The sequence below is a fragment of the Podarcis bocagei genome (assembly GCF_964188305.1).
Source record: "Podarcis bocagei genome assembly, chromosome: 3".
NCBI classification, from domain to species: Eukaryota; Metazoa; Chordata; class Lepidosauria; order Squamata; family Lacertidae; genus Podarcis; species Podarcis bocagei.
Genome location: NC_138127.1, coordinates 97,714,195 through 97,739,200, shown reverse-complemented (window position 1 = coordinate 97,739,200; position 25,006 = coordinate 97,714,195). Strand labels below are relative to the sequence as shown.

General features: G+C 44.5%; 1 long non-coding RNA gene across 1 annotated transcript in view; it reads left to right on the top strand.

The window, feature by feature from the left end:
• Positions 1 to 5,404: 5,404 nt before the first annotated feature.
• LOC308584185 overlaps positions 5,405 to 25,006 on the top strand; it is a 52,405-nt gene continuing 32,803 nt past the window's right edge. The window contains exons 1-3 of the long non-coding RNA XR_014006596.1: positions 5,405 to 5,558; positions 10,535 to 10,605; positions 11,992 to 12,480. This is a non-coding gene — a long non-coding RNA (uncharacterized lncRNA). The remainder of the gene's footprint in view (positions 5,559 to 10,534; positions 10,606 to 11,991; positions 12,481 to 25,006) is intronic.

Below are 25,006 nucleotides of genomic sequence, written 5' to 3'. Positions count from 1 at the left end.
AGATCTGGGTCTGGTCCACGTTTGGATGGGTAACTACCGGCAACTACGTACACTATAACCTGCCTTGGGTTCCACAATGGATGGTAGGTTAAATAGAAATGTAATCAGATTAAATAAAGATATAATTTCAGTTGATCTGGGACCTAGTCACGGCCCAATTCTTCAAGTGAGAGATAACTTCTGCGAAAGGTTTTCTAGCGGCAAAGCATCCTAAAATTTTCTAGAAGTTTGACAATGTGCTATTTAACCCTGAACGGGAAACAGAGGCTGATTGGCCTGTAATTACCTTCAAGATGTGAATGATACATTCCTGCATTTTGCCCGGTGTTTATCAAGATTTGAAATAGAAATATTAAACAATGAATGTAAAACAATGTCTAAAATGTCTAAACTGTATAAATGTATAAAATGCTGTTGGAATAGCATTTGAAAGATGAGGAAGTGAAATCGGTAATGATACATTGGGCAAAAGACTTTGGATATAATACACAGCTTGAAGAATGGGAAAGGTTATGGAATGAAAGGATAAAATTTACAGCCTGTAATGCTTTGAAAGAGAATATGATGGAAATGATGGATAGTTGGTATATTACACCAGTGAAATTAGCTAAAATGTATAAGACAAATAATAAATGTTGGAAATGTAAAGAAAAAGAAGGAACATTTTATCATATGTGGTGGGAATGTAAAAAAGTAAAGAACTTCTGGGAAATGATATATAATGAGATGAAAAATGTTGAAATATACATTTTTTAAAAAAAAAAACCAGAAGCATTTTTACATGGTATTATAGGTCAGGACATTAATAGGCAAGATGTTAACTTGTTTTTATATGCAACAACTGCAGTAAGAGTATTGTTAGCCCAGAAATGGAAATAAGAAGAAATTCTGACAAAAGAAGAATGGCAGATGAAATTAATGGACTATGCAGAATTGGACAAAATGACAGGAAGGATTCGAAACCTGGGGGACCAGAGATTTACAGGAGATTGGGAGAAGTATATGAATTCTTTGAAGAGCAATTGTAACCAACAAATTACGCTAGTAGGACTACAAGAAGTTTTGTAAGGAGAAATATACGAAGTGTTACAAAGTAGAAAAAGATAGAGATATTGGTTATGAGTTTGAAATGTAATAGGGAAGATAAGAAATGCATACTGAGAGATTAGATTGGAAAATTTTCAGACAGGATTGATGGAAGTCAAAAATTTGAATAAGATGTAAAAATATGTTTGATTACTGTTGAAAATGATATGTTAAAAAAACAACTAATAAATATATATATATAAAAAGATTTGGAGCTGGCTGTTTCCACCGATTGCCTCTATGATTGCGCTATCTCCCCCAACCCCAAAGCCACCCACCCCACTTCTGCTGCCCCAATGAAAGACTCTCCAGTTCTCCTAGGAACATTCTCAGCTGTCTCCCCTTCACAAAGGCTGTGATTTGGGATCTATAAAATGAATAATTTCTTTTGTTAGCTATAGCACAGGCAATGGGGGTGGGGGTTGGGAGTTTGCCTTCCTTGGAAACCAGAGAAGTCTCCAAATAAGGTCAAGCACAGCTGTAGTGCCTCTAAGAAATGAAAGCAATCCAAGTACTTTACTAGCCCTACTGAGTATGATATATGAAAGCATAACCCTCTGTAGCATGGCAATCAATTGAGCCACTGGTATAATAGATGATTGCCCCAGCCAACATAATTGGCATCTATATAATAAAATAGCGAACACCGAGGGAACTGTTTCTTATTGTTATGAATCATTGCTATGCTTATTATAAAAGATTGGCATATGCCGGTAGAAAGGCAATTAGACGATTGAGTCCCCTGAGCTACTCTTACAGTGGCTTTGTTTAATCACCTCTTAAGTTATGTTAACCATTAACTAACACAAAAGAACTCCAGCTATCCACACCCCAATTATCCGAATCGCTCCGTTCACTCTGTGCTGAATTCCTATGCAGCATCCTCACATCTTTGTAATGAAATGAAGATTAGCACATTCTAGTGAGTTGGGAAGCAGCAATAATCATCCGCATGTAGAAAATGGCTGGATGAAGAACATTTTGTAGTTTTGTGTCTTCTCTTATATAATCTTTCCATGATTTAGTAGGCTCTGTGCGGTGACCAAAAGGCAAGGCAAATTTGGGGTGATTCAGGACCTCAGCACCCCCCCCCAAGTTGTAGCATAATGTTAATAACCCTCCCTTGAGTCAGAACACAGCCCCCACAGGCAAACACAAAGGGTTCTGTTACTCTGTTCTTCTGTGCAGAATAGCTGGACGTTTCCCTAGGTCCACAGGTTTTGCCCAAAGTAAGGCTGTCTAAATTGTTGCCCGTGGAGAACTGAAGGGATCTGGATTGTTTGCTGCTGCTGTAGCTGGTAAACACAGCAGCGGATGATTTTTTTAAAATAAATAAATAAATAAATAAGAAAGCTGAAAGTTTCATTTAAGCCGAAGAAGCAAAAACACAATCCTACATTGCTCTCCATTAACAAAAACAAATAAAAACAGAGCTCTTCAGAATGCCACAGGCGGTGTTCTAGAATTATTTATCGAAGGCTTGTGTGGTCTATCAGAGGGCACTGGAAATTAAGGCCAGAGTGAAGCGGCAAAGTTTGTAAACATATACCGTGGTACCTCGGGTTAAGTACTTAATTCATTCCGGAGGTCCGTTCTTAACCTGAAACTGTTCTTAACCTGAAGCACCACTTTAGCTAATGGGGCCTCCCGCTGCCGCCGCACCGCCGGAGCACGATTTCTGTCCTCATCCTGAAGCAAAGTTCTTAACCCGAGGTACTATTTTTGGGTTAGTGGAGTCTGTAACTTGAAGCATATGTTACCTGAAGCGTATGTAACTTGAGGTACCACTGTACAAGCTAGGTTGCACACTAGCTCAGTAAGAAAGAGCAAGAGGCAAACCCCACATCACCTCCCAAAAATGAAAGAGGCAACCACACCCCACACTTCCTGCCCAATAGGGGATTATGGAGAAAAGTGAACCCTGTTTACTTCCCCCATAAAAAGGTCCCTGGCCTTCCTTTCATTTCATTTGCAATTTGGCAGGCTTAATCCACTTTAGAGGGGCTTCCATTCCTGTGCATTTCATCCTCTTGGGCCAAAATGGGGAAAAGGTTTTAGCCATTTTAAGATTCCCCATTATAGTGAATGGGGAGCACACAGAGACACTTTCATTTTATATAAAGCAGGCCAGGTGCTAAATTACATATTTTTAATAGTGTTTAGTCCATTCTGTCCCATTTCCTTAATGAGTGTGCATTAAAAATGCTTTGCAAAAATAGCATTTAAATGCAGTGGTATCTCAAGTTAAAGACGCTTCAGGTTACAGACGCTTCAGGTTACAGACTCTGCTAACCCAGAAATAGTACCTCGGGTTAAGAACTTTGCTTCTGGATGAGAACAGAAATTGCACCGCAGCGGTGGGGAGGCAGCAGGAGGCCCCATTAGCTAAAGTGGTGCTTCAGGTTAAGAACAGTTTCAGGTTAAGAACAGACCTCCAGAACAAATTAAGTTCTTAACCAGAGGTACTACTGTATGTATTTCAAGAAGTATTATATACCTAGATGAACCTTGGGGTCCTAGCTGTATGATTCTATGTTCAAAATGCACATTTCTTGGGGGTACTGAAACTTTTATTTTTAAAGGCACACCTCAACTCTTGCCACCTGACCCACTAATCGCAAAGACTGGTTCCATCTTTAACGGTGGGACATAAATGAAGGATATGATCATTTACATATGTTCCAAAGTCAGAGTAGATCTGATGGTTTCCTCCAGAGCTTGAGATCTACAAACACCCATCATCTCTGACCATTAGTCATGCTGGCCAGGTCTGATACATTTTGTAGTCTGGAACATCTGAAGGGGCCTATACTCACCACCTCTGTTCTAAGCGCGGTCAAATACACATCTAAGAGATACCTGTACAATATGTGTGACTTAGCAGAATTGTTCTTGCTGTCTTATCTTAACCATACATGATTATTGCCTTTCCACTGCAGAGTCTATACTAAGCTGAAAATGCCCTGTGGCTTGTGTTCCCACATCCCTGGGGACGGTCCAAATATAACTCCCAGTTTTATTACTGTTTCATCTTTATCTTCAATTTCTCTTACTTTTTTCATGTGAAGGGTCAGCCTATGTCAAAGTTTTATGAGGTATCTATTTCACTATAAAAATTACCCCTCTGTGACTGACACCTGCTATCAATCACATTCATTTCCATTATGTTGTAGCTCTGCCTAGCAATTCAGTATTATGGGATAGTGCTTTGGTACGGATATAAGATTTCTTTCTCGCTTCCTGCTTGGGAGAATTCGAATCCTACAAGTTTGGCTTCATTTACCATCTCTTCCCTCCTACCCTGCCCCACCCCCCGGATGTTAGTGATGTCAGATGAGTTCTCCACATTGAAAATTGAGATATAAAGGGAAAGTTCAGTTATGTCAAGAACGGTGCTAAACAAAATGACAAGTGCATATGCATATATTGTGTGTGTCAATGTGCATATATATCTCAATTAGAGATGCTGGCGGACTGCCAGGTTTGAGTAGGGAAATGGTCCATGGCCGCTGGTTTGCCTCAAAGAAGAGATGGACATCGTCCCTAATGTTTTTCCCCAACTGGGACAAAAATCTGAGTCAGAGGGGCATGCCTGTCCCCCAGCTGCCCATTCCCAGCATCATCACCAGTGATTTCTACAAGCTCTTTGTTTAGTCGTTTAGTCGTGTCCGACTCTTCGTGACCCCATGGACCAAAGCACGCCAGGCACTCCTGTCTTCCACTGCCTCCCACAGTTTGGTCAAACTCATGCTGGTAGCTTTGAGAACACTGTCCAACCATCTCGTCCTCTGTCGTCCCTTTCTCCTTGTGCCCTCCATCTTTCCCAACATCAGGGTCTTTTCCAGGGAGTCTTCTCTTCTCACGAGGTAGCCAAAGTATTGGAGCTTCAGCTTCACGACCTGTCCTTCCAGTGAGCACTCAGGGCTGATTTCCTTAAGAATGGATAGGTTTGATCTTCTTGCAGTCCATGGGACTCTCAAAAGTCTCCTCCAGCACCATAATTCAAAAGCATCAATTCTTTGGCGATCAGCCTTCTTAATGGTCCAGCTCTCACTTCCATACATCACTACTGGGAAAACCATAGCTTTAACTATACGGACCTTTGTTGGCAAGGTGATGTTCTACAAGCTCACCCTCCCCCCAAACAGCATTCTCCTCCTTTTCATTTATTTCCCACGTAGGGAAACAATAGGAGCATCACTGCTTCCCACAACCTGGTGCGTTATTAAACTACTACTCCCATCATCACATGCCCATTGATCGTGTTGGCTGGGTGTTCTGCCAAAGGTTCTGGAAGCCTAAAGCAATAGTTCTTAGAATTCAGCTAGACTATGGAAACCACCAAAGTTTTAACAGGTTTTATTTAAAGGATGAGGGAAAAAAAGAAGAAATGGACAACGTCTTATCATCCCATATGTTGCCAGAGAATCGTCTTCCCTTCCTGGGCAGGCAAAGGGTCGAACTTCTGACAGGTGAGAGGTACAGCACTGGTGTCAACAGCAAGATCTGCACTGAGATTCCTGCTTGTCGTAGGTGGGCTTGATCTTTGATCTGGGAGTGCTGGCGACACTTGACCACTTGGGCTTAGGGTCACCTTCCCATGACCTTGTCTATGTCTGGCAAGGTCAGGGGAGCAGTCATAACAAGTGGTGGATTGCAAAGGGTGTGGTGGCTAAGATCTTCCCGTGCTGAGCCAGTGTCTTTTTTTTTTTTTAATAAATTTTTATTGGTTTTACAGCATTTTTAAGAAAAACAAACAAACACAAAACAAAACAAACATACAAAATACTTTCAAAGATATTTTCATAAACCTCTTTTCTTGGACTTCCCCATACCCCCCCTCTCTGCATCCCAGTGTCCATATTTGAACTAGCAACTTCCAATTGTTACTTTCTAATCTCTGTCATCTTAGTCCTCCTTTATTATCTAGCCTTGTATCCCTGTACCCTGTTACTTCTAGCAACCACAACATTTTAACATTCGTTAAGTTTGTAGTAGTCCTTAAGATAGCTCTTAAATTTTTTCCATTCTTCTTCCACCATCTCTTTGCGTTGGTCACGGATTCTGCCTGTCATCTCAGCCAGTGTCATATAGTCCATCACTTTCATCTGCCATTCTTCCAGAGTAGGTAAATCTTGTGTCTTCCAATACTTTGCGATGAGTATTCTTGCTGCTGTTGTGGCATACATAAAGAAATTTCTATCTTTCTTTGTCACCAATTGGCCGACAATGCCCAAGAGAAAGGCCTCTGGTTTTTTAGAAAATGTACATTTAAGTACCTTTTTCATTTCATTATAGATCATTTCCCAGAAGACCTTTATCTTCGGGCATGTCCACCAAAGGTGGTAAAAAGTGCCTTCAGTCTCTTTACATTTCCAACATTTATTATCGGGCAAATGGTAGATTTTTGCCAGCTTGACTGGGGTCATGTACCACCTGTATACCATTTTCATAATGTTTTCCTTTAAGGCATTACATGCCGTAAATTTGATACCGGTGTTCCATAACCATTCCCAGTCATCTGACATAATGTTGTGTCCAACATCCTGCGCCCACTTAATCATAGCAGATTTAACTGTTTCATCCTGTGTGTTCCATTTCAACAGCAAGTTATACATTCTAGATAAATTCTTAGTATTGGGTTCTAACAATTCGGTCTCTAGTTTTGATTTCTCCACTTGGAAACCGATTTTCCTATCCTGTTTAAAAATTTCCATTATTTGACGATATTGAAACCAATTTTCTACTTTGTGCTTCAATTTCTCCTGACTTTGTAGTTTAACCTTGTCTCCATCCTGTTCTAAAATTTCCCAATACTTCGGCCATCCGACCTCCATATTGAGTTTCTTCACTGCTTTAGCCTCCACTGGTGACACCCATCTAGGGGTTTTATTTTCCAATAAGTCTTTGTATCTTATCCAGACATTAAATAATGCTTTTCTAACAATGTGATTTTTAAAGATACTGTTAACCTTATCATACCAAAGATATGCATGCCAACCAAAAGCATTATTACTTTGTATCAAGGTGTCACTTCACAGGGAAAAGTCAACTCAGTGTACTAAGAAGGCAGACCGTTTCAGACTTTCAAGTAGATAAGATAGCAGAGGTTTTTTCCTTCAAATAAGTCATGCAGTTAATGTTCAGATTCGCCTCCCCTCTGCCCTGCTTGCTAGAGGGGAGATCAAAGGTTTAAATGTCCGGTTTAGCTGATCAAAGGACGAATTTAAACGGATGCAGGTTTAGAGCTCCGTTGCTTTCACTTTCATGCGGTCGGGGGGAGGCAGACTTCCTTTGTTTAGATCTCCCCCGTTTTTAGCCCAATTTTTAAGATTAAAAGAAAAGTCCCAGTTATTTTTCAGTTCTTACTCACGGGGAATCAGTCCGAATTTCTTTTCAGGAAGGAATCGGCGCTCTCCGCTTATGGCGACGCGGCTTCACTTCGCAGGCTGGGTAGCGACTCTCAGCACCGCGCTCACTCCCGATGTCGATCCGTAGCCTTTAAAAAGGCTCTTTCACGGTACCGGGGGGCGCGAAGGTGCCCACCGAGTCTCCTTGTTCTCAGGCTTCAGCGCCTGGGATTTTAGGGGTCCCCCGCTTGCCGTAGCGGGTAAGACCCGAACTTGCGAAGCAGTCCTTCTCCGGAGCTCGGAGGTAGGACCGCCATTAAGCGCTGGCACCGACCGGAAGTCCTCCCGTGCTGAGCCAGTGTCTTGTGGCTAACATGGGGACCAAGTTGTCCTTATCTTTAAAGGGCACATGACCCCTCATACCAACTGCACTGGCTCCCGGTGGAGTACAGGGTCAGGTTTAATGTGTTGGTTTTGACCTTTAAAGCCCTATGCGGCCTAGGACCCTCGTACCTACGGGACCGCCTCTCCTGGTGGGCCTTAAGGTCCACAAACGACAACATTTTGGAGGTCCCATGTCACAAGGTGGTTAGATCGGTCTCAACTAGGGCCAGGGCCTTTTCAGTACTGGCCCCGGCTTGGTGGAATGCCCTGTCACAAGAGACCAGGGCCCTGAGCGATTTGACATCTTTCCGCAGGGCCTGCAAGACAGAGCTGTTCTGCCTGGCCTTTGTTTTGGACTCAGTCTGACCCTTATGTTTTCTCTCCCCTTATGGTTTTGATCTATGGGCTACTACAGTGGTGCCTCGCAAGACGAAATTAATTCGTTCCGCAAGTCTCTTCGTCTTGCGGTTTTTTCGTCTTGCGATGCACGGTTTCCCATAGGAATGCATTGAAAATCAATTAATGCGTTCCTAGGGAAACCGCCTTCAGACCAGGTCCGGGGACAGTCTGTCCCCGGACCTCTTCTGAAGGCTGGGGGGGGGGACAAGGGCTTTTCTTCCCACCCCCAGCATTTTAAAAAACCCTGGGACAGCGGAGGACTTCTCCGCTGTCCGGGGCGATTTAAAAGCCCCTGGGAAGGCAGGCAGGGGGGACAAAGACTTTCGCCCCCCGCCCGCCTTCAGAAGGTGTTCCCGCCCCCCGCCCCGCTTCGGAGCAGCGTTCCGAAGCGGGGTGGCTGGGGCAGGTGTTCCCGCCCCCCCCACCCGGCTTCGCAGCAGCGCTCTGGAGCCCGGCGGCTGGGGCAGGTGTTCCCGCCCCCCGTCCCGCTTCGGAGCAGCGTTCCGAAGCAGGGTGGCTGGGGCAGGTGTTCCCGCCCCCCGTCCCACTTCGGAGCAGCGTTCCGAAGCGGGGTGGCTGGGGCAGGTGTTCCCACCCCCCCGCCCGGCTTCGCAGCAGCGCTCCGGAGCCCGGCGGCTGGGGCAGGTGTTCCCGCCCCCCCGCCCGGCTTCGCAGCAGCGCTCCGGAGCCCGGCGGCTGGGGCAGGTGTTCCTGCCCCCCCGCCCGGCTTCGGAGCACCGGGAGAAGCGATCTCCCCACAGCCGCTTGCTTCAAAAGAGGTCCGGGACCTCTTTTGAAGCAAGCGGCTGCGGAGATAAGCGATCTCCCCGCAGCCGCTTGCTTCAAAAGTGGTCCGGGACCTCTTTTGAAGCAAGCGGTTGCGGGGAGAAGCGCAGCCGCTTGCTTCAAAAGAGGTCCGGGGGCAGCGGGAAGCACTTCCGCTGCCCCCGGACCTCTTTTGAAGCAAGGGGCGGTGGGGAGAAGCGATCTCCCCGCCGCCCCTTGCTTCAAAAGAGAAGACCCGCTGTCCCCGGGGCAAGCTTCGTTTTGCGAAGCAAGCCCATAGGGAAATTCGTCTTGCGAGGCAACTCGAAAATGAAAAAACCTTTCGTTTTGCGAGTTTTTCGTCTCGCGAGGCGTTCGTCTTGCGGGGTACCACTGTATTAAAATGAGGGTACATTTTAAATTGTATTTTAACCTGTATTTTAATAATGTTTTAACCTGTATTTTAATTGTTTTTATTGCAATTTTACTGGTGTTAGCCACCCTAAGCCCGGCTCTGGCCGGGGAGGGCGGGGTATAAATAAAAATTATTATTATTATTATTATTATTATTATTATTATTATTATTATTATTATTATTATTATATCATTTCTCCATTCACCTGGCCTTTCTAGAAGAAGTGATGATTCTAGCTAGCTGTCATGAACTCATACGAAACTCTACTTTCCAAGCTGACTGACTGCACCTCTCCAGGATTTCAGACAGATTTCAAATGTCACTGAGATGGCCTTACCATACAAGCGAATGGACTCAAAAACCAGCTTCGGGGGAGGGGGAGTGCATGATTTATTATTTTGGATATTTAAGATCAGATGCTAATTTCCAAAGATGATTACTATACACTACATATTAAAATGCTGGTTTTTTTTAAGTTGCACTTCAGCAGTTTAGGCAACTGACAGCAATCAAACAGCACATTAATTTGTACTGTTGGCTCTAGGGTGAGACGATGCCATTTGTTTGGGGCTTTTGGGCGCAACACAACAGTCATTATTACTCTATGAGCTAAGCTACTCAACACTTCTAAACAGGGAGGAGAAGCGGCTTCCTTATCCTATCAAAGCAGCAGGGGATTCTAGGTACATTAGGCAGAATGCAATTACCCAACTTGGACTGAGGCCAGGGCACAGGAGATAATATCTTCCTTCTTTGGGAGAACCACACGGGACTCATAATGATGATGTTTTATCAAGATCATGGATTTGTGCTTTTTGTGCATGCAAAAGTCAGGACTTCACAGCTAAGGAAGTTTTCTCTCTCCAGATAAGAGGATCACTGTGCATAAGAAAAGGCACGTATTTCTTTGAATAAAGGAGAAATTAATTTGTTTGCATTGTGTTTCTGGTTGCATCGATGCCACCTATATGCTACAAAACCAGGCTTGCAAATGAGGCAGATGTTCAAGACACCCCGTGCTCTTCAGAGATGAATAAATTGTTTCCCTAGCAACAGAAACTTATGCAAACTCTGGAAATATCTTTCCTCTGCTTCAGGTTCCCGTTTTTCATTTAATGCTTCATGTGCTTATTAGCCTCTTAGGTGGAACAGCCACAGAGCAAGTTTCGAAAAGGGAGGCTCAACAGAACGGAATAAACAAAGCAGGTGTGTTTCTGGAACTTCAGTCTATCAACATCAATTATGTATTGAAAAAATTAACTCACTAGAATGTATCTTTTCCCTTTCAAGCATTCTTCACAGTTCTGTCAAAACAGCAAAGCCGATGATTTAGCAAAGTGGCTTTGTATGTTTATAAGCAAATGCATTTCATAGAATCATTGAATTGCAGAGGGCCATCTTCCTGATGTTTGGTTGGAATCTCCTTTCTTATAGCTTGAAGACATTGCTTTGGATCCTACCCTCTGGAGAAAAAGAAAACAAGCTTGCTCCATCCTCCATGTGACAGCCCTTAAGATATTTGAAGATGGCTATCATAACTCCTCTCAGTTTCCTCTTTACCAGACTAAACATACCCAACTCCTTCAAACATTCCTCATAAGGCTTGGTTTCCAGACCCTTAATCATCTTGGTTGCACTCCTCTTCACACATTCCAGTTTATCAATATCCTTGATAAATTGTGTTGCCCAGAACTGGACACAGTATTCCAGGTGTAGTCTGGCCAAGGCAGAATGGAGAGGTGCTATGACTTCCCTTGAACGGGACAGCAGACTTGCTAAGACCCCTAGATCCTTTTCACATGTACTACTGGCAATCTGGTTGTTTCCCATCTTATATTTGTGCAGCTATTTCTTCCTGTCGAAGTGTAGAACCTTACATTTGTCCCCACTGAAATCTGTTTTGTTAGTTTTGGCCAATTCTCCAATCTGTTAAGGTAATCTTGAATCCTGATTCTGTCTTCAGCCACGTTAGCTAACCCTCCTAATTTGGTGTTATCTGCAAATTTGATATCCCCTCAATACTTTTATCCAAGTCATTTATAAAGACATTAACAACAACAGAACCCTGTGACACCCTACTTGTCACTTTCCCCCAGGATGATGAGTAATCATTAGTAAGCACTTTGGGGCCTTGCTCAGTCCACCAGCTACAAATCCAGATCAAGATACACTACATTCAAAGCATTCCTATGATCTACCAAGCTTGTAACTGTTAAAAAATGAGATTCATCTGGCATGACTTACTCATAAAGGGAGTGTGTGTGTGTGTGTGTGTGTGTGTGTGTGTATACCTGAGAAGAGAGGGTAGGAGAAGCATTGTAGACAATTAAGGAGCACTCCAGCTTAATGGTGAGGAGATTGTGTTGAGCTTACAGCACAATGGACATCTGTTGCATTCCAGCTTGAGAGAAACAAAGCAAGATGGTTAAGGAAAGCTGTTTCCAGCCATGCAAGTGTCATGATCCCTGATAAGATATGACATTTTTCAAGGACCATTTCCAGCTGTGGAAAGTGCTTACATGTCTTCTCATGTCATGTCCATGACCAGCTCCAATGCAAGGCTCTCCCCTCCCTTTTTTTTTCTTTTTGCAGGAGAGACTGGCAGGAAGACCGGGGTAGCTGCAGACAGAGAGGAGCAAATCCTATTCTGAGTTGAGTCCAAACAAATCTCACATCTTCCCTGCCTATGATTGCCCCTTCAGACTTGCTCAACGCCTCCATGGTGCAATCACATCATTCTGAATGGCCATGCACCCCTTCTGCTTTGTCTCTGCAAACCCTGAGCTATTGTACAGAAGACAGTGGAACTGATATATTGGTTTTACTGTGTGGGGATCCCAATTAAATTTTTTTAAAGCCCCAGTAAAGCAGGGGGTGTCTGGGAGAGTAAGAGCAAAGGTCTATTAATTGTACTAGCTACATTGCCGTTTGGCACCCTTTTCTTTGTGATGTGGAAGGCATTCAGGGATGACTTGGACAGGAGGCAGGAGAAAAGCTTCGAGCGAGGTGCACCTTGAAGTTGATAATGCAGGAATTCATGGCCAAAACTTCCCATCTTTCTTCAGGCAAAGCTCCTATTGAGTAAGTGCGCAGTAATTGAATGAAAGCTGAATTCCTGCTGTACTGATCAGAGTTGATAGAGGACTTCCAGATTACACAGCTCAATTTTCGGCGTCTTTTTGCAAAGGCCCGCTGTGAAGCAATTAGTGGGGACCCTTCGGTGCCGTGGTGCAAAGGAGGAGCAATGTGCATCTGGTCTCCCTCTAATCTGATCATGCTCTTTTCGGGGGTGTGGGGATAAAGCAATGCTGCTTTGTCACATTCCTTTCTATTTTGATATACAGTGGTACCTCGGGTTACAGACGCTTCAGGTTACAGACTCTGCTAACCCAGAAATAGTACCTTGGGTTAAGAACTTTGCTTCAGGATGAGAACAGAAATTGTGCTCCTGCGGTGCGGCAGCAGCGGGAGGCCCCATTAGCTAAAGTGGTGCTTCAGGTTAAGTACAGTTTCAGGTTAAGAACGGACCTCCGGAACTAATTAAGTTCTTAACCCAAGGTACCACTGCATATGCTCAAAGTCGCTCAGGGGGCAGATTTGCTGTCATCATCTCAAGCATTCAACAAACCCAATATGCGCTTGAGGCATGGTTTTCATGTGCTGGCCCCACACTCCCTACTTCACTCTGATCTTTATGCATTTAGTGCAGGTGAGGGGAACTTCATATAGCCAGTGAGCAGGATCCCAATCACCCACATGGGTCAGGTTCTACAAATGGGTGGAGATTGTCACTTGTCAGTCACTTGACATCACAGGACCTGCTTTTGCCTCTTTGGACCTGGGTGAAAAAGGCTGAAACGTTCAGCTAAATGGCCTTTGATGTCTTCTTGCCACTGGAAGTTCTTCATTTTCAGGGTTCCTATTGTGTGGGTGGTGCTGTGAGTTAAACCACAGAGCCTAGGACTTGCTGATCAGAAGGTCGGTGGTTCGAATCCCCGCGAAGGGGTGAGCTCCCATTGCTTGGTCCCCCCTGCTCCTGCCAACCAAGCAGTTCGAAAGCACGTCAAAGTGCAAGTAGATAAATAGGTACCACTCCGGCGGGAAGGTTCTCCAGAAGCGGCTTAGTCATGCTGGCCACATGACCCAGAAGCTGTACGCCAGCTCCCTCAGCCAATAAAGCGAGATGAGCGCTGCAACCCCAGAGTCGGCCATGACTGGACCTAATGGTTAGGGGTCCCTTTACCTTTACTATTGTGCAGAGGCTTCTGAAGTTGTTCAGCTCAGGTGATGCAGGGGACATTGTGGGTGAAGCCCGCACATGCACCCCTTGGCTCTTAACACATGATCAGGCTGACCACCTGAAAAGAGCTCATAGCTCCAAGTGCAATGCTGTACTTTCTGCCAATGCCCTCCTATTCCAGAGGAGTAAATGGCAAATGTTGTGAAGTGTCTCCCCGCAATCTGCCTCCTCTAATTTGCTGGCGGGTGAGTTTTCACCCCTAGATCTACCAGTTAATTCTGATCTACCTTCTGACTACCACTGATGTATTAAAAAGCCGACAAGAGCAAAGGCCAGGAAAGTGGGTGGGTGCTGGTGGTAATGGGGATTGACTTCCATATCAGTCTTTGACCAGTGCTAACTCTGCCTTTGAGAAGCTTGTCACCAGCAATGTAACATGAACATGTGAGACTAAATTCAGATTGCCCCCAATGCACAGCTTGTTCCGCCCCAAAAGGTGGATGATAACAAGAATGCTGCCTGCCTGATTAAACTGAGCAAACATGACATGGGAGTCATAACAGAGCCGTATCTATGCACCATCAAGCTGTCACTTTGATAAAACGACTTCTTCCCCAACACCTCCATATGCCTGAGCACCATTATGATTAGCCGCACTAAATCTCTATCAATGTGCTTGTGCTGGTCTAAGTGGAGCATTTTCATATTTCCACAACTACGGCCCTTGCTTTTAACTTGGCCGTTGGGGTGACGAACCGTTCAAATCGCAGAGAGCTCTAAAACCCATGGGGGTTTCTTATGTACAGTATCTGTCTGAAACCATACGTTTTTGTTATTGTAGCATGGCAAAAAATATAAATATTTGGATGCAACGTAAGGCTCAGCCAGATGAAACTAAACCCTTTAGATGCAGCGGTTCTCAACCTGTGGGTCCCCAGATGTTGTTGGACTACAACTCCCATCATCCCTGAGCTCTGGCCTTGCTTGCTGGGATGATGGGATTTGTAGTTCAACAACATCTGGGGACCCACAGGTTGAGAAAGGCTGCTTTAGAGCAAGGTCACAGTCTAGAACAAGCCACCTCCTGACCCATTATGAACTGGTACAGCAGCAAAGTCAGAGAGACAGACATTGTTCAAATGATCTTCTCTTATAAAGGAGCGAACAGCTACTTGGGTCTCATCAGAAGCCTTTGCGCCAAGGGTCTTTTCATAAGGAATATTCCAAGCCTCTTGATTGGTTGATTGGCTGTTTCCATGCACAGAAAATAAGGTGTTTCAGCCTTTTCCAAGACAATGCATATGCACATTCTGTGATCACAGATTGGGGGTGGGGTGGGGTTGTAGTCTAACAACATCTGGAGGTTGGGGAAGGCCAAAGAAGATGCAGCATGGCGAACCAGACCCATCAAATTGGGTAGCTTTTGTATATATAATAATTTGTGCCCATTCATCGATGCACATGTGTAAGAAAGAGCTTATCACCACTTATCTAAAACAAAGTAAGCATTACATTCTGTACCCGGTGTTGCCCAGGAATTCTTTAATTTTTTTTAATGATATTTATTGAAATTTTACAGACAATAAAAGGTTACAAAATTAAAAATAAGAAATTAAAAAAAGAATAACAATAATGAAAGAAAAAGAGATAAAAAATACAAAAAACAAAACATATAAAAAGTAAGAAAAAATTAAAAAGAAATCAATATTTTCATGTCTTATATTTCATTTACTTGTTTCCTGACCTCCTCTAACCCCCTTTTTTGTATTCCAGTTCACATAGTTAATTCAGCAAATCCTTACCCTCTATCATTTATCTTTACTCAATATCTTAACCTATTATAACTATATATTTTAAACCATTATCAATCCGAATTCACATATTCTTGTTAATCTTTTTACCAATACCGCTTATTTTCAATCCAACATCCCTTTAACATTCATTAATTTTACAGTATTTCTGCAAGTAGTCTTTAAATTTCTTCCAGTCCTCTTCCACCGCCTCTTCTCCCTGATCGGAATTCTTAGGACCCCCTAAACGCTGAGATAATGTGATTCGTTCCTAGGGCTGTGCAGACTTCAGGTATCACCTGCAGACTGCAGGTATCATTCTCTGCTCACCACTTTGCTGGGAACAGGCTGTCACAGTCGAGGGGCCATTTGAAAGCCCAGGTGGTGCAACGGACGTGACTCTTAGGTTTGTACAGCAAGCTACATCCGACTCCATGCAAGACAGCAGAAGTTTCTGTGCTCTTTCTTCCTCTCCAATGATTCCGACTCAACATCAGGAAGAACTAGGAGCTGTTTGATGTTGGAACAGTCACGTTCAGGAGGTTGTGGACTCTCCTTCCCTGGAAGATTTTAAGCAGAGGTTGGGTGGCCATCTGTCATGGATGCTTTAGCTGAGATTCCTGCATTGCAGGCGGTTGGACTAGATGTCCCCCGGGATTCATCTATTATGGGTCTATTATTTCATTCATAGTCAGTCTTCACTTCCTAGGGTTGAAGACCTTCACAAACTGTGCACAGAATGGAAAGGATTTGGTTTAAAATACACGCCTTTTTGTAATTGATTAATGTTTTTTAAAATACAAATCACTGTTTTCATTAACTTCTTGTTATTAAAACCAATCGGCTGCATATTCCATTTTTATTTTTTGTTTTGGCAGAAATGAGTTATGGAACCTTATTTTTTTTTCCCTGTGCAGCAGCTGGAAAAAAAAAAGCAGTTTTCCAAAAGCTGCAGTGATTAATTGTCATTCAATTATTTCCTGACTATGTTCAAATTAGAAAATAGGCTGGCTTAGATCAATGAGTATAAAATTCATCCAGCTATGTCTTCAAGCCAGGAACATTCCTGATGATGATAAAGAGGAGAAGATCAATGACATCAACTGGTCCATCTTCCTGCAACAGGCAGCCTGTAGGCCAGAAGTGACCCATGAAGCAATTTAATCTGTTCCCTCCCTGCAGCCCTATTACATTTAAATCTCTTTTAAGGAAAAGGATATCTTGCTGATATGCAGCACCAACTACTACAGAGTCTGGTGATATTTAAAAGGAGATTGGCTATACAACAGCATTCTCTTTTGGCCAATAAGCCACCACTGATGAAGAGCGGAGGGGAACAGTTCTCTAATTCAGACATACTGTTGGTTTTGCTCCCCTTCAATTCTGGTAGGAAATCTGGATTTAAAATTTGCTGATTTGTTTTGAACTGGGGAGAAATGAGACCTGCTATTGTGATTCATTCTATTCTCTTGTTATGGTGATTTGAAATAATATTTTAACGTCAAGTTTGAGTCTGCCTTTAGCATTTTTAGTCCTAGACATCGGTATTAATTTGTGAGGAGGTCTCCATGGTGCAAACGCACCAGCAGAAGCTCTGGATTGGCTCCATTGGTAGCTTTGCACTGCGCTGACATCCCTGCTGGCTTGCCCCTTCCTGTAAGCTACAACAACCCACATTCCAAGAAGATAGTGTAGTGGCTCCATCCCACCTGGTGATCCACTTCGGATGCATCTGCTGTTGAAGGTGATGCTTTTCAAGTCTGTAGCCCAATGACACCATTGGGGATGTGATGTTCCACTTACTCAGACTGAGTCCAGTTTGAAAGCAGATTAATTTCAAATGTCATTTTGGAAGTGTATGAATTCCAAATACCTGGTGGTGGGGTGCATCCTCCATATCAATCTGTTTTATATGGAACCATTCAGAACCAGATGTTCAAGTCTACTATTTCAATAGCCATCATGTGCTGAGGACCTTTTCAGACGACCTAATTCTTTTTTTTAATAAATTTTTTTATTAAAGTTTTCACATATTTTTAAGACAAACACAAAGACATAAACAACCACAGACAAACACAACACAAATAACAAATATAATTTTAAATCCTTAATTTCTTAACCACTTTCCCTGACTTCCCCACACCTCCCCTTCTTGCATCCCAATTCCAATAGTTAACTCAGCAAGTTCTTATCCCCAACTTTTACCTTATTTAGTATTTTACTTAATTCATCTTAATTAACCAAATTTAACTTATAAACCTCAGTTAAACCACAATACTCATCATTTACACCCTTTTCTAAGGTCGACCCAAATTCCCTTCCACGAATTTCCCAATTTTTATATTAATTGCAAAACAAAATAACAAGAAACAGCATATAATTATACACCCTTTGGATACCCAAAACTCACACCCCCCCTTTCCCAGTTTCGATCCCCAAAAAATATCTATCAGTCTATCAATGATCAGCCTGGAGCTCTCACGTCCGAGGCCGTCAAATCTCTCTCAGTCCCTCTCTGCCGGTTTTGTTGGTAGTCCTTTATGTTGGATGTCGAATCTCGGAGAAGCTCTGTCCCAATAGGGTCTATGTTTCTTCCAACCCAGAGGACCTAATTCTTAGATGACCAGGCCTTCATCTGTCCATTGAAGGTCTGAGGTTTAAGGAGAAGGACCTAGGTGAGCATATGAACAGGGCTCCTATTAGCGGTAATGATCGCTGTGATCAGCATCGGGTGGCAAATTCCCTGGGTAGGCTGGCATGAATATTCTAATTCCAGTTAATTGCCATCAGTCATAATTGGGAAAGGAAATGGCTGTCTGAATCCCGTATTGAAAAATGATGTCAGGTGATGACTATGGAATGCATGGGAGGTAAACGAGATGAGCCATTTCAGGTGATGATAATTGAACAGAAATGAGCAACTGAAGATGAGTGACAGAGGATGATGTATGCTGAGTAGGCAGAAGAAGATAAATAATGTGCAGTGAACTTTGCTAATCAGCTGGGAATCAGAAAAGAAAATTATTCTAGGGCATATTTGTAGGGAGTGTATCTGCACTATGAATAACTCTGCCCGGGAAATACAATGATAGACAGATACAAATTCCACAAAGGAAATGAATGTGCTATTCTACTCTTGGTGACTATAGTCACTCTAAGGGACGAGGAAGGAGATTGTAGGAATCATTGGAGGCTTATGCAATGTGTGATCGGCTGAGTCTCCTAGACCAATCCGTGCACTTTGGCTTATTTTACAGAAGAAATGGAAATAGGCCTGTACGTATGGGTTTGTGCGGAGCTGCAAAATTAGCGGTGTGCACCAAACACAAGATTCAGATTGAACATGGGTTCAGCACTTTGAAACAGAATCTGCCTCAATCCAGAGTGCTCTGTAAGATGCCCAAACTGGCAGGGGGTCCATCTGAGTCCCTCTTCCTCTCAGTCTCTTGGCTGTTACAGACTCCTCCAATTCACTGATCCCTTATTCCAAGTCATTCTCCAACCCTGCTTCTTCTGGTGCCCACTCATCAGTTGACCCACCACTTCTCAGTGTCCAGCTGGTCCCTGGCAGTAAGTAGGGGAGGTTGGTGACTCTAGGTAATGGAACATGTTGGAACACAGCTTTTATTTATTTATTTATTTATTTATTTATTTATTTATTTATTTATTTTCTGCCCTTCACCTTAAGGTTCCAGGATGGATTACAGCATTAGACCGCAATATATTCTTATTCTTATCTTCTTTCTTCCTTCTTCTTCTTCTTCTTCTTCTTCTTCTTCATTCAATTTATACACTGCCCTATAGCTGAAGGAGTATCTCTACTCCCATCGTTCAGCCCAGACACTGAGGTCCAGCTCTGAGGGCCTTCTGGCGGTTCCCTCACTGAGAGAAGTGAGGTTACAGGGAACCAGGCAGATGGCCTTCTTTGTAGTGGTGTCCACCCTGTGGAATGCCCTCCCACCAGATGTCAAGGAAATAAATAACTATCTGACTTTTAGAAGACATCTGAAGGCAGCCCTGTTTAGGAAAGTTTTTAATGTTTGATGTTTTGTTGTGTTTTTAATATCCTGTTGGAAGCCACCCAGAGTGGTTGGGGAGGCCTGGCCAGATGAGCGGGATATAAGTAAATAATGATAATGATAATGATAATGATAATGATAATGATAATGATAATGATAATAATATAATAAGCAATTTAAAATAAGGCGGGTCCTAAAAACATACACATCAATTGTCAAAAACCAGGGTAAAGAGGAATGTCTTCAGCCTTCTCTGAAAGCTATATAATGAAGGTTCCAGACACATATCTTTGCAGAGGCCATTCCACAGCCTAGGGGCTGCCACAATGAATGCCCTCTTCCAGGTTGTCATGCCCCAAACCTCTGAGGGTGGAGTAACTACCAAGAGGGCCTTCTTCTACCAATCTCATTACCCAAGAGGGTGTGTTGTGAAGAAGGTGACATTTCACATATTTGGGGTCTGAGTCATTTGGGCTTTAAACACCAATGTGAGCACCTTCAATGAGGCCCAGAAACAAACTGGCAATGTGTGTTGCTGTTTTAAAACAGGGGTTATATCAGATCTAAATGGAACCTCAGCCAGTAAAATGGCTGCTGGAGTTTGGACCAACTGAAGTTTCTGTGTCATTTTCAAGGGTAGTGCCACACAGGGGAGGAGGAAGGGGGGTGCAGTAGGGGGGGTGTCCACTCTGGGTGTCACTACTGAGGGGGGTGACAAAATGTTGGGTGGCACTCACCATGGGGCCTGCAGTGTGCCCAAGCCACACGTTTCTCCTGGGAGTGACGTGGTAGCTTGGGCACCCACAGGTTCCACGCTGCCCCAGATTGTCTGTCCACCACCTCCCCCTCAGCTGTAGGGCGGCTGAGAGGGAGGAGGCAGGCAGACTCCTCAGAGGCCCAATAGAGCGTCCTACCCCCGCTTGCCCTGCCCCGCAGGTGGCTGGCCCCTCCTCTGGGCATGTGATTGCCTGGGATTCAGACTCGGATGCTGAACCTGAGGGATCCCAGCCTGCACAGGATTCCCCGCCTCCAGAACCAGCTGAGTTGGGGCTGGGGCTTGAGCCTGAAGGGTCCTCACCTGTGCTGGATCCTCAGGTGCAGGCACCAGCTGAGTCTGCTCTGGCTCCTGAGGTGATGGAGGACCCATTGCCTGCAGGTGCTCCACTCTCAGCCCTGTCAGAGGAAGCTAATGTTGCCTCTGGGTCCGGTAACCCTCCAGCCTCTCCTGAGCTGCAGAGGCTCAGGGCAGAGAGGCGGAGGGAACTAAGTTCCTGCAGGAGGACTGCTCGCCTCCAGGGCAGGAGAGGCGAGTCACCAGAGGATCGGGGCCGCCCCATGCCTTGGGGCAGGTAAAAGCCAGCCAGCCCCAGTCCCAGGTTGCGGGTGCAATATTGTTGGTTGCTAATTCCTGCCTGAACCCTGCCCTGCTTTCCTGCCTGAGTTCCTGACCCGCCCTGGCTCCCTGCTTGCAAGCCTGTTCCTGACTTCACCCGACTCCCTGCCCTGCACCCAGCTTCAGCTACTACGGACTGCCTCCACATTGCACCTTCGACCATGGAACAGACTTGGACCTCACCTCTCAGGTAACCCATGGGACCAGCACAGGGCACACGCACCGCCCCAGGTGCCTGATTGGCTTAGAATCATAGAATCATAGAGTTGGAAGAGGCCACAAGGGCCATCGAGTCCAACCCCCTGCCAAGCAGGAAACACCATCAGAGCACTCCTGACATATGGCTGTCAAGCCTCTGCTTAAAGACCTCCAAAGTAGGAGACTCCACCACACTCCTTGGCAGCAAATTCCACTGTCGAACAGCTCTTACTGTCAGGAAGTTCTTCCTAATGTTTAGGTGGAATCTTCTTTCTTGTAGTTTGGATCCATTGCTCCATGTCCGCTTCTCTGGAGCAGCAGAAAACAACCTTTCTCCCTCCTCTATGTGACATCCTTTTATATATTGGAACATGGCTATCATATCACCCCTTAACCTCCTCTTCTCCAGGCTAAACATGCCCAGCTCCCTTAGCCGTTCCTCATAAGGCATCGTTTCCAGGCCTTTGACCATTTTGGTTGCCCTCCTCTGGACACATTCCAGTTTGTCAGTGTCCTTCTTGAACTGTGGTGCCCAGAACTGGACACAGTACTCCAGGTGAGGTCTGACCAGAGCAGAATACAGGCTCCACCGCTGGCCCCACATAGAACACATTGTAGTAATCAAGTCTGGAAATCACCAGAACATGGAGTACAGTGGCCAAGTCATGTCTGACCCCAAAGGGCTCATAGTTGGAGAACCAACTGGTAAAAAGGCACTGCTAGCCACTAGGCACCCCTGAGCTTCCAACGACAGGAACTACAAGGCCATTTTGCATTTCCAAGCTATATCCGTGGGTTGTGGGATGAGCGCTGAGGATGAAGCCTTAGGCACACATATTACACAAATATGATGTAACAGCTTGAGGATTCCAGTGGCTCAGTTACTGTAGAGCATTGGCGGCAGCGCAGCTAATCAGGAAGTTTCACAATGTTGTCAGCCCAACCTTGTGATTGGTTGCCTATCCGCAGTTGGCGATGCAGCTGTAAAATACAATACGACTAAGCAAAGTGAAGTGATTAAAAAGTTTGGGGGATTAAATGAAAAGTAAAAACCTCAGCGCTTTGGCTTTGTGATTTGCTGCCTAAAAGGCGTGTTGGAAATGAATGCCTCTCTCACATTCTCTATGAAATTGACTGAAATGGAACATGATTCTAGTGAGTTCTGAAGTGATTAAAATGTTCTCTCTCATAGCGATTGATTAAATACAAAGTAAACCTCAGCTTTGTAATTTGCTGCATCTGTGTGCATCTCTGGCCCAGAAGAGATCAGCTAACAGCCCCTCACAGTGTGAGGCAGAGGCATTTGCATTAGAATCCGCGTTCCATTTCATATTTCTCTCTAGGAGAGATTGCAATAATTGGAATGCCATTGCACATCCCGGTGCTCACTAGTTAATTAACATCCCCTGGGGCTTCCTTGCACCGCAAGCTCATTGCCACATAGCATCTCAGGGACTGCAGTATACTTCCTGCTGTGCATGCAGTGTGGTAGATACAGTGGTACCTCGGGTTAAGTACTTAATTTGTTCCGGAGGTCCGCAAATGTGGTCCATTCTAGCTATTCGGGGACATTGTGGGGAATTTAAAATGGCAGCCAGTTATTGATGCCACTCATTGGGAGCCCAACAATGTACCTCAGGTTAAGAACTTAATTCGTTCTGGAGGTCTGTTCTTAACCTGAAACTGTTCTTAACCTGAGGTACCACTTTAGCTGATGGGGCCTCCTGCTGCCGCCATGCCACCACCGCGCAATTTCTGTTCTCATCCTGAAGCAAAGTTCTTAACCCAAGGTACTATTTCTGGGTTAGTGGAGTCTGTAACCTGAAACGTATGTAACTTGAAGCGTATGTAACCCGAGGTACTACTGTACAATGCAACGATGCCCGTGAGTTTGAGGTGCTGGATCCATGTTTTGTGCTTTATAAAGGCAGCTTAATAATAATAATAGTAATAATAATAACAACAATAATTTATTATTTATACCCTGCCCATCTGGATGGGTCTCCCCAGCCACCCAGGGCGGCTTCCAACAAAGTATTAAAATACAGTGGTCTGTTAAACATTAAAAGCTTCCCTGAACAGGGCTGCCTTCAGATGTCTTCTAAAACTCTGGTAGTTATTTTTCTCTTTGACATCTGGTGGGAGGGCGTTCCTCAGGGCGGGTGCCACTACCGAGAAGGCCCTCTGCCTGGTTCCCTGTAACTTGGCTTCTCGCAGTGAGGGAACCGCCAGAAGGCCCTTGGCGCTGGACCTCAGTGTCCGGGCAGAACGATGGGGGTGGAGACGCTCCTTCAGATATACTGGACCGAGGCCGTTTAGGGTTTTAAAGGTCAGCACCAACACTTTGAATTGTGCTCGGAAACGTGCTGGGAGCCAATGTAGGTCTTTCAAGACTGGTGTTATGTGATCTCGGCAGCCGCTCCCAGTCACCAGTCTAGCTGCCGCATTCTGGATTAGTTGTAGTTTCTGGGTCACCTTCAAAAGTAGCCCCACATAGAGCGCATTGCAGTAATCCAAGCGAGAGATAACTAGAAGGAGCTTATACCATTGGTCCACCTCATTCAATATTTTCTACACTGGCTATCAGTGGTTCTCCAGGGAGACATGAAGAATTGTATCTAGGCATTTCTGCTTGCAAATCAGATACTCTACCACTGAGCTGTGGCCTTTTCTAGTTTAGCAGAACAAAGGAGTGTGATAGTTTGGTGCCTAGAGAAAGTTTCTAGGGAGGGCTGCCTACTGCATAACAATGACCACACAGAAGGACCATGGCTCAGTAGTAGAATCCATGCTCTAGATGAACAATTTTCATCCCAGTATGTTTCCGAGCACAATTCAAAGTGTTGGTGCTGACCTTTAAAGCCCTAAATGGCCTCAGTCCAGTATATCTGAAGGAGCGTCTCCACCCCCATCATTGTGCCTGGACACTGAGGTCCAGCGCCGAGGGCCTTCTGGCGGTTCCCTCACTGCGAGAAGCCAAGTTACAGGGAACCAGGTTGAGGGGCTTCTTGGTAGTGGCACCCGCCCTGTGGAACACCCTCCCATCAATGTCAAAGAGGAAAACAACTATATGACGTTTAGAAGACATATGAAGGCAGCCCTGTTTAGGGACGTTTTTAATGACTGATGTTTTAATGTATTTTTAATCTTTGTTGGAAGCCGCCCAGAGTGGCTGGGGGAACCCAGCCAGATGGGCGGGGTACAAATAATAAATTATTATTATTATTATTACTTTTGATGATGGCTCCTGGGATCAAGGAGCAAATTTTCATCTGTATTTGGATGCAATTGGAAACTGTTTTGAATCACGATGGCAGACAGAACCTTTCAAATCTGCGTTAATTTCAACCAAATTTTGAGTAATTGTTCCTGAGATCAAGGAGCAGGCTTTTTGGTCTATGTTTGGATGCCATTTTGAATCAAGATGGTGGGGTTTTGGCCTTTCAGAATTGTTGGAGGCCACCCAGAGTGACTGGGGCGACCCAGCCAGATGGGTGGGGTATAAATAAATAAATAAATAAATAAATGCACATGACTATTGTTGGAGTAAAGGTTTCCATATCAAATATATACTGTGCTTCTTGAGACGCCTTTACCAGAGCTGAATGCTATTCTCCAAGAAAAAAAAGTTCTCACTAACGTCTCTGGCAGGAAGGCCAAATGACCTCCCATGGCTAACTCATAATAAGATCCCATTAATGGAGCCCAGCATGGCGTTGGCATTCTTTTGCAATGAGAGCATAATGCTGACTCATATTCAGCTCATCATCTGCTGTCTTGTTACCTCCAGACAGATGGCTGCAAATTGTGCCCAGTTCTTGCATGCATTTTCTCCTTTAGGTTTACCATCTTTCCAACTTCCTGTTTTTTTTCTCTCCCCCTCCCCCTCCCCCTTTAACAGAGCGCATTTATTAGGCTGAATGGTTCTGCTATCTGCGGGGCTGTGATTAATTCTACCTTGTGGTTC